This window comes from Rhipicephalus sanguineus, chromosome 1, assembly GCF_013339695.2.
Source record: "Rhipicephalus sanguineus isolate Rsan-2018 chromosome 1, BIME_Rsan_1.4, whole genome shotgun sequence".
In the NCBI taxonomy this organism is placed as follows: Eukaryota; Metazoa; Arthropoda; class Arachnida; order Ixodida; family Ixodidae; genus Rhipicephalus; species Rhipicephalus sanguineus.
This window is the reverse complement of record NC_051176.1, coordinates 157247625-157255755: the sequence shown is the minus strand read 5'-3', so window position 1 is coordinate 157255755 and position 8131 is coordinate 157247625. Positions and strand designations below refer to the sequence as shown.

General features: G+C 43.7%; 1 long non-coding RNA gene across 1 annotated transcript in view; it reads right to left on the bottom strand.

Annotated features, from left to right (window-relative positions):
• Positions 1 to 3461: 3461 nt before the first annotated feature.
• The window catches only part of LOC125759076 (uncharacterized), a 365173-nt gene continuing 360503 nt past the window's right edge, over positions 3462 to 8131 (bottom strand). Inside the window, exon 2 of the long non-coding RNA XR_007416692.1 lies at positions 3462 to 3642. This is a non-coding gene — a long non-coding RNA (uncharacterized LOC125759076). The remainder of the gene's footprint in view (positions 3643 to 8131) is intronic.

The window sequence follows — 8131 nt, the reverse complement described above, 5'->3', positions numbered from 1 at the left end:
AGAATAAAACGAGGATGCCTAGGTGCGGATTAATTTTAAGCACATTTTTTTTTACTAGATAGCAAGCAGCGGACTGCGTGCAGCATTCTGAACATTTAATTCGTGCACTATAAAGGCTTGGCCGTGAGGCAACGCGACATGCCGTTGTCGTGACTTTCAAACCGCAATTTAAAAATACAAGTACTAATGATATGGCGAAAAAAAAAAAGCTCGTTTATGTCACTGCAATTCACAGCCATTAGTCTCCCACCAGAGTCTTGTGCGTTTAAGAAAGCACGTCGCGAATGTATATAGTCATAGAGTAAGCATTTATTCTAAAACGACGTGACCTCACTCATGCTCACCTCAAAATCTACGTTCACAAATATTTGTCCATAAGTAAACATTGAGAGGGTTATTGTGCGTATATATTTAAACTTTCTCACTATCAAGGAGGTAATTTCTGTGTCACTACAAAATCTGCCTTAAATGGTGGCTCTGCGCTGTACAGCACACGCGTGTTTAAATAACTTAATCTAAGAAAAAAAATAACATGTTACCTGATTGACAGGAAAAAATTCTGTTAGCTATTTCCACTCAGACAAAGCTGAGAAGGAATACCATGTCTACAGGGTGTTTTCTAAAATGCTTGCATCTATGGTAGCACTGTGCTATCGATGCGCATTAACCAGGCTTCACACCTGCGTGCAGATATCCCTATTAAAAAAAGTCGAAGCTACATGCCAGTTATCGAGTCCTCTGAAACATTATTAATTTTTCTTAGTCCCTTTGGCGCGTATTTCTATGGCAACTTTTATGTTGCAGTAAAATTTCCGATTGAATTATTAATTTCTTATAGTCTATTTTACTATGCTTCCCCTTTCTATAACAGAGGCAAGGCTACCCGATACAGTGGAAGGGACTTTCAAGGTGGGCCTACACGTTTGAGCCAAAAAAGAATCCCAACCAGGAATGTCTTCGCAGCTTTGACATTCCTATCAAGCCAGAAGATTCCAGGATTCAATACGCGGCTGATATTTTGCATCATGAGGTACAAAAAAAAAGCTCCGGTTTTGAAGACCCTCGAGCGGAGCTGTAATCATTCTATTCGACATGGGTCATTTTCCGTTGGGCTTTCAGAGGAAGAAGACTACTGCTTGAAAAGCAGTAGATATTAAGGGATAAAGCAGCTTTCACTAGGCTTTATCTGGCTGAAGACTGGCATTTTTCAGTCATTGCTACGAGCGAAAAACTACTAATCAAAATTCCTGTGCGCATAAACACCATTGTTCTCTTAAGGGAACCTCCTGGAAAGAAAGGCTTAAGATTTCCTTTGGAACGCCTGCACATCTTCCTGGCAACAGAAGGAGCTCCACTCACAACTGAAGAAATTTTCATATGCTGGGTGAACGAAAGAAGGGGAAATTAAAGGGTTCGCTTTTCTCTGATGTGTCTTGTGACCCGTTGTTGAGCAAGTCAATTGCATTTTGTATTCTACATCAGGAGTGATACAGAATAAAGAAGTGATTTTGAGAGATTGTAGGAATAGTTACTATATTATGTTGCATTAACAATCGTTGTTGTCAGCGCAAAAACGCCAAAATTCGCTCTTCTGAATTTCTTTGTGCTGATCAAAGTGGACGATTGGGCCAGTAGGTGATTCATGATCGACTTTGTGCTTGCTGTAGTGCAAAGTTGAAAGAGACTGCGCCTACAGAACATGAAAAGAGAGCTTCAGGAGAACTTCCAGCCCATTAGAGTAACCTATTGGTGTATCTGCGCCAACAGTATTCAAGACAATCACCTCGAGCATATGAGTCAGTCGACCGTGAGAAAAAAAGGGGGAAAAAAAAGAAAAAGAAGAAATGCAATTATGATAGATAATTGCCTTTTTTAGCGGGATAGACGGCAGATCTAGAGATTATTACACAACACGTCAGTCGTATACGTTCTACTATACGCTCATTCTTAACAAAAAAACTAACCAAGTTCACATTTTCCGGTGTACAAGATCATCTTCCAACGACTGTATCATTTTTGCACACCCGCTTTGACGGCGCCAAGCTTGCGGTGGCAGCCACATTTCAATAAGAACTAAATGAAAACAAATAAAAACTATCTTTAACTTCCTTTTTTTTACTCTCATTCCTAGCGTTCTCAAACTTATCCAGTTCTAATTTGAGGTAACGCAAGGAGCAAACAAGCATCACCCAAGTGGTACACCAAAGGAAATTTGGTTATTATGCAACCACAATATTCTGTTCGTACCCAAACATAATGGTTCCCGCTAGCTGAAAAAGAAACTCGGAAAGCAGCATGCTGCTTCAATATCCCACCGGTACGGCAGCGCAAGAAACTAAACAAACACATAAAAGCACGATTCTCTTGATGCATCGCGGGCGCGTCTATGACGGCCAGACATTTGGCGTGGCACGTCTAGAAAAACTGCCGATTCATTGCCAGTCGTCGCCGTCGAGATAACGCCGACACACAGCGCTCTCTTTTCTGCGCACTGAGGTGAAGCGACAGTCTCGGTGCGTGTGTACTGTTTCTTTTGGTTCTCTTTTATTTAGTGCCGCGTCACTGCATACGTCATGGCGGGACTTTTGAATTCTTTAAGGTCGATACGCCACGTGGTGTCGTTCACGCGAACTAGGCCGCTGGTGTCCAGAAAAGCTGCATATGCTACACAACACGAACTCGCGCTGTTAGCTCACAGGCGCTCGTGAAGTCCGGTGGTCTCAAGAAGCCCAAGAGGGCTTTCGTGGCCTTGCGCATATGCGAGACCGTAGGCCAAGGTCCCAAGATCTTTATTGTCAGTGGTCTTGATTCCAGGTGACGGAGCTTGACTTCCATATTACGTCGTTGAGCCTGATATGATGGGCGTACAGAGAAAGACAAGGTGGATATTGTGGCTTTCTTACGCACAGCGCGATAGAAACAGATAAGAACCAAACACCACACGCAAAAGTAAGGCGACCCGCTGGTGCAGGTGAGATGACTTGCCGCTTTCAACGACGAGATACTGTCGCGACGCGCCTTCATTCAAATTTTGTCACTTCCTTGTCACGGGGAGCTCCAGTACGATGTAACAGAGCCGCCGAGTTTTCTTTGCGCCGGGTGAGGTCAGTTTCGATATCGCTGTTAAAATTCGACGATGAATATGTGAAATTACTTGCAACTTTTGTGATTTCTAAAAAAATGGATATGGGATAAATTGTCCAGGACTACAACTCTCTGATATAGACAACTGTGCTCAGGTACATAATTTAAAAAGATAATTAACGTGTTTTTAATAATTAGTTGCTTCAATGTATGTAATTCAGCTGCGGCGAAGTCTTTCCGCCTCGTCGTAGAGTTCGCGTGCGAAAACGACAGCAGCATGACTGTCACAGGATTTTTATTAAAGATCTGTAGTGTTTAGAAAAAATAAACACCCTAATACTACAACCACACGCAACAAGTATTGTGCCTTATAATAATATCTGGGGTTTAACGTCCCAAAACCACGATATGATTATGAGAGACGCCGTAGTGGAGGGCTCCGGAAATTTCGACCACCTGGGGTTCTTTAACGTGCACCTAAATCTAAGTACACGGGCCTCAAACATTTTCGCCTCCATCGAAAATGCAGCCGCCGCGGCCGGGATTCGATCCCGCGACCTTCGGGTCAGCAGTCGAGTGCCATAACCACTAGACCACCGTGGCGGGGCAAGTATTGTGCCTTAAAGAGCCAGTAAGCAACCTCGATGTCCAAAACTTATGATGAAGAGATAACTACGCACTTGAACGATGTGAACATGCTGCCTCAAGAATTTTTTTAATAAGTGCTGTAATAAGCAAGCTTTAAAGGATTAAACAACCATTTCGTGGTCTCTTGGGCTAGTTAAGGGGTTTCATAGGCCCTCAGGCGCAGGGGGGAGACGGGGGAGGGGTCTGCTTATCAGTAGAACGGTGCAGTTACCGAGTCATCGCAGCTAATAAGAGTCAATATCGCAGGAATGAAGCGGTAAGCGGTACATAAAGAAGTGAACAATAAAACAAATACCCGTTGTTTTTTTTTTTTTTTTCAATTGTCGAAGCTATCCGCACCTTCTTCCTGACTGCTTTCTCTTCACTAAAGGGTAAGACCATGTTAACTCCTTCTTGACTTTATTTTTACTCTGTTGCCCAGTTGTGGTCGCACCAATAACTTGCGTGCCATCACCTCTGTGTGTGCAGAAAATAGGAGACAAAGCTATTTACACTACAATGGAATTCGAATCGTATTCAACGAGGCATCTCAGCCATCCCAGTGATTGATATTTCCAAGACTGCAGAGTGCTTGCCAACTTACCGCCTCTCGGAATATATAAATATAAACTCCGACACTGGCGAAGCATTCCGCGGATTGCTACTGGCACTTCACTTTTATCCGTCACGCCATTCCAGCCGACCCGTTAAATGAATATATTGCAGTTAGAGCGAGGCACATGGAAGCGTGCTTTTACTCAGATCCCCGCCTATATACCTCCTGGCATTTCCTTTGATGTGAGCTGTCAACAAGGTACATTCGTACAGCTTCTACGTCACATGTATTAACTGGCACTTTTAGTAACCTGCCATGAGTTGGTGTGAAAACGACTAGTAGAAGGCGATGTCTCTTCGCTTTAGCTTGACAAAATAACTTGCTTGCTTTTGATGATGATCAGCCTAAGTTTAACAAATAAGCTTCTACCAGTGCACTCCGTGTCATTTTCGTTTAACCTCGCATTGACTCCACAGACACAGCACCACCACCTGTCGCGCCAGAATAGTAACGTGGGAAATAACTCGCGAGAACCATGTGCTAACCCTAAGGGCTCCACCAACTCGGCTGCATCCCTTTAGCGGTCTTGCTTTTCACCAGAGCATGGACAGCGTGGATTACGTGGAGAGATATTGTTCAGGGATAACCACGGCGCCAGTAAGGGCGACAGCCGCTAATGCCCGCCTAAACAAGCCGCAGGGCAACACATCCCCACATTCCCGTGGGATGTGTTATTGTGCGACCGTGCAGATTACGATAAACTTGCAAGAAACGATTTCGCCATATGTTTATGTGCACAATGAACTTCATGGTGTTCCCTAGTCTGAACATTAAACACGTCTCCTCTGATACAATATTTATCTTGGTATACAACAGGCTCCAGGCGCGCTAGCTGCGCGGCCACTTCGTCTTTGTGGCGTTCGCGTTATATAAAGTGCACGATAACATATTGCTACACCGGATGGCTTTCGCCTTCGAGTTGCCTTAGGCGAATGAATAAGGGCCTCTGTGAGTTGTTTAAAAGTTTACTAGTTTGATGACACAACACAATCTTACTTCAACGTATGTACTAAGTGATATTATGCTTTCGGGGCTTCTCTTCTTCTTAAGTTCAGGTACGTAGTATAACCTGGAGCTGCCACGCTATTAACATTAGCATCAAGCCATCAACGTTGATAGCAAACAAAATTTGTGATTTGTCGCTTAGGCTTTATTTCAGTTTACGAGCGAGAATAAAAGGATCGCTGTTTTTAAATATCAGCGAACTTTGCTGACGGACTTCAACAGAGAGCCGCCTCGGACGACTATATATATGCACTGACACAGTTCATTATGCGCAGAGTAGGAAAACATTTTTGTCTTGTCAGTGTGCATGTTACGCCAGTGGACTTTCGCTGCACTGAATTAGACGGTATGTTCCACGCTTCACTCCCAAAAGGCCTAATGTCGTGGAGTAGGGACCTTCAAGTACAAGCTTGTGTCGGGTCATTAATTAATAATCTCATCCTGACTCGATTATTATACTTTGTTAATTTTTGCGCCCGGTCAATTTAGCTCAAGCGCTATATTATCAGGTAACTAGATTAACTGTAGCGTTGGTAACTGTATTATCAGGTAACTATAAAGCGAGTACGTTGCAGTCGGTTCCCGACTCCGTGCTCCGTCATGACGCCGGGCAGGCCTACGCGACATGCAGGTAAATGTCCTGCCTGAGTGGAGCGGCTTGTAGCCCCTCCAGTGGTGAAGGAAATCAGTTTAGCCTCCCCTTTGTTGGAGAAGTTACTCTCGCGTCCATGCATTTTGTCTTTGCGGCCGAGAGGCTTTCCTAAAAAGCGAAAACGTGGCGCAAATTTCTATATCCCTGAGAGACCATTTCAAAAAAGCTTTTTCTCTCTTGCAACGAAAATTACTCTAACAAAATTTTCTCAGTTTAGAATCAATACAATGATTTACCAGAAGACGTATTTCAATTGTTTTTAACTTGGGGCGAAACGTATGCAGAAACACCCGTGTACTTTGATTCATGTTCGCGTTAAAGAACCCAGAAGGTCAAAATTAATCCAGACGAAGTGCTTTACAATCATGTGGTGGTAATTTCACGCAATACCTCATCTATTTTTTTACATTACTTTGAGCTTTTGTGTGGCGTTGTTATATATTGATGGAAGGCAGCGGACATTATTCGTTTGAAAAAAAAAACATACTTTTGTCATATAAATTAGCTGCACCTTTATTGAATCACTGTCATGCAGCTAATCAATCGAAGAAAGCTCGGTGCTGAACTGTTACCTTTTATACTGTTACTGGAATAAAAACAAGGGCGTACGTGCGAAACATCTTCATAGTGCTTTTTTTTTTAATTTCGAGAGTTTGCCCAATGGCATACATAGTTAAAGTGCTATCAGCTACGTAGTTTTTCTGACTAAATTTCTTATCAATTGTCCTACATATCACGGGGAACTGAACAAGAAAAAAAATACGGACGCGCGCTCGTGCACACCGTTCACAAAGTCCTATTCGGCAGCTGCAGATAAGCAAGAAGTAAATACCTAATTAGTTCAGTCGCGCAACAGCAGTGCGCAGTAGGCGGAACAAAAACTAAACACGTACAAATAAAAAAAAACAAAAACGTCATATAGTGCGAAAACGCAGACTATCGCCGAGGGCGAGCATCCCGTTCATTGGCAGATTGCGTTTCTCTCACAAGTAATAGTAACGTTCGGCGGGCTTCTCGCATTAATACGGGATTGGAGAACGTGTACATATTGCCGGTAGGCTGCAATCAACGCGTTTTACTCGCCGATAATCGGCTCAAGCAGCTCAAGCCACCTGTAGTTCGATCTCGGGGCGAATTGTAAGGACCATATCTTTTTTTTTTAAGAAAAAATAATACATTTTAAGAAAACGCAACACAATACATCATTGTACCTGCCGAGGGGCGCCTCAAGGTGAAGTATTTGCCCGAGCATTCTTAAGCCTTGGGCTCAACGGCCTCGTTGATGCACTTTCACGATATTTTTTTTCATGCATCAATTTAAGCCTGCGATATCTGCAGCTGGATATCTGTGGTGACGCGTGGCACGCTCCAGGAAGCGCCCAGAGTAACGTATGAGTATTTTGGAGGACTAGAGGTTACATCTGAGGAGCGCTCTAGGTTGCCTTCACGTGCGAGCTAATAACATTCATAGTCGTCAGACTTAATGGACTTGCAATCAGTTATGACAATGCCCATCACTGGGCGTAGAGTAACGTATGAGTATTTTGGAGGACTAGAGGTGACATCTGAGGAGCGCTCTAGGTTGCCTTCACGTGCGAGCTAATAACATTCATAAGTCGTCAGACTTAATGGACTTGCAATCAGTTATGACAATGCCCATCACTGCGTTTAATGATAGACCGCGACATGTTGTGGTGGAGAGAGGTGGTATATTGAAATTTTTTTCTGCCGTCCTCCCCAACCTCGGCCTCTTTTCAAAGCACGATCGAGTGCCCAAAGACGAAGTGTCTTCCTGCACTTATAAAGAAAATGAAGGATCGTGTTCTGTACCCTTCCTCTAAGCCCTGTCATCGTTCCTGTTCTCTTCTAGGGCGATTTCTAAGTAGGGAACCGTCAGCCATCTTCCCCACATTGAGTACTCTGCCGCATAATTGATCAAGGGCCCTTCGTCGAAGCACGTTGTAGACTCATTTCATCGAACCATGTGTAAACCTGGACTTGCTTTTTTCTGCAGTTCTATCTTTTCACCTTGCTCTGTTAGCAAGCGGTGTGCTCAAGAGCGCCCGCGGCTGGCGACATACATTTCCGCCATCGCATCCGTTTCCTTCCGTGGTCAGGAAATGTTTTGCTGTTGCGTTTGAAGCGAA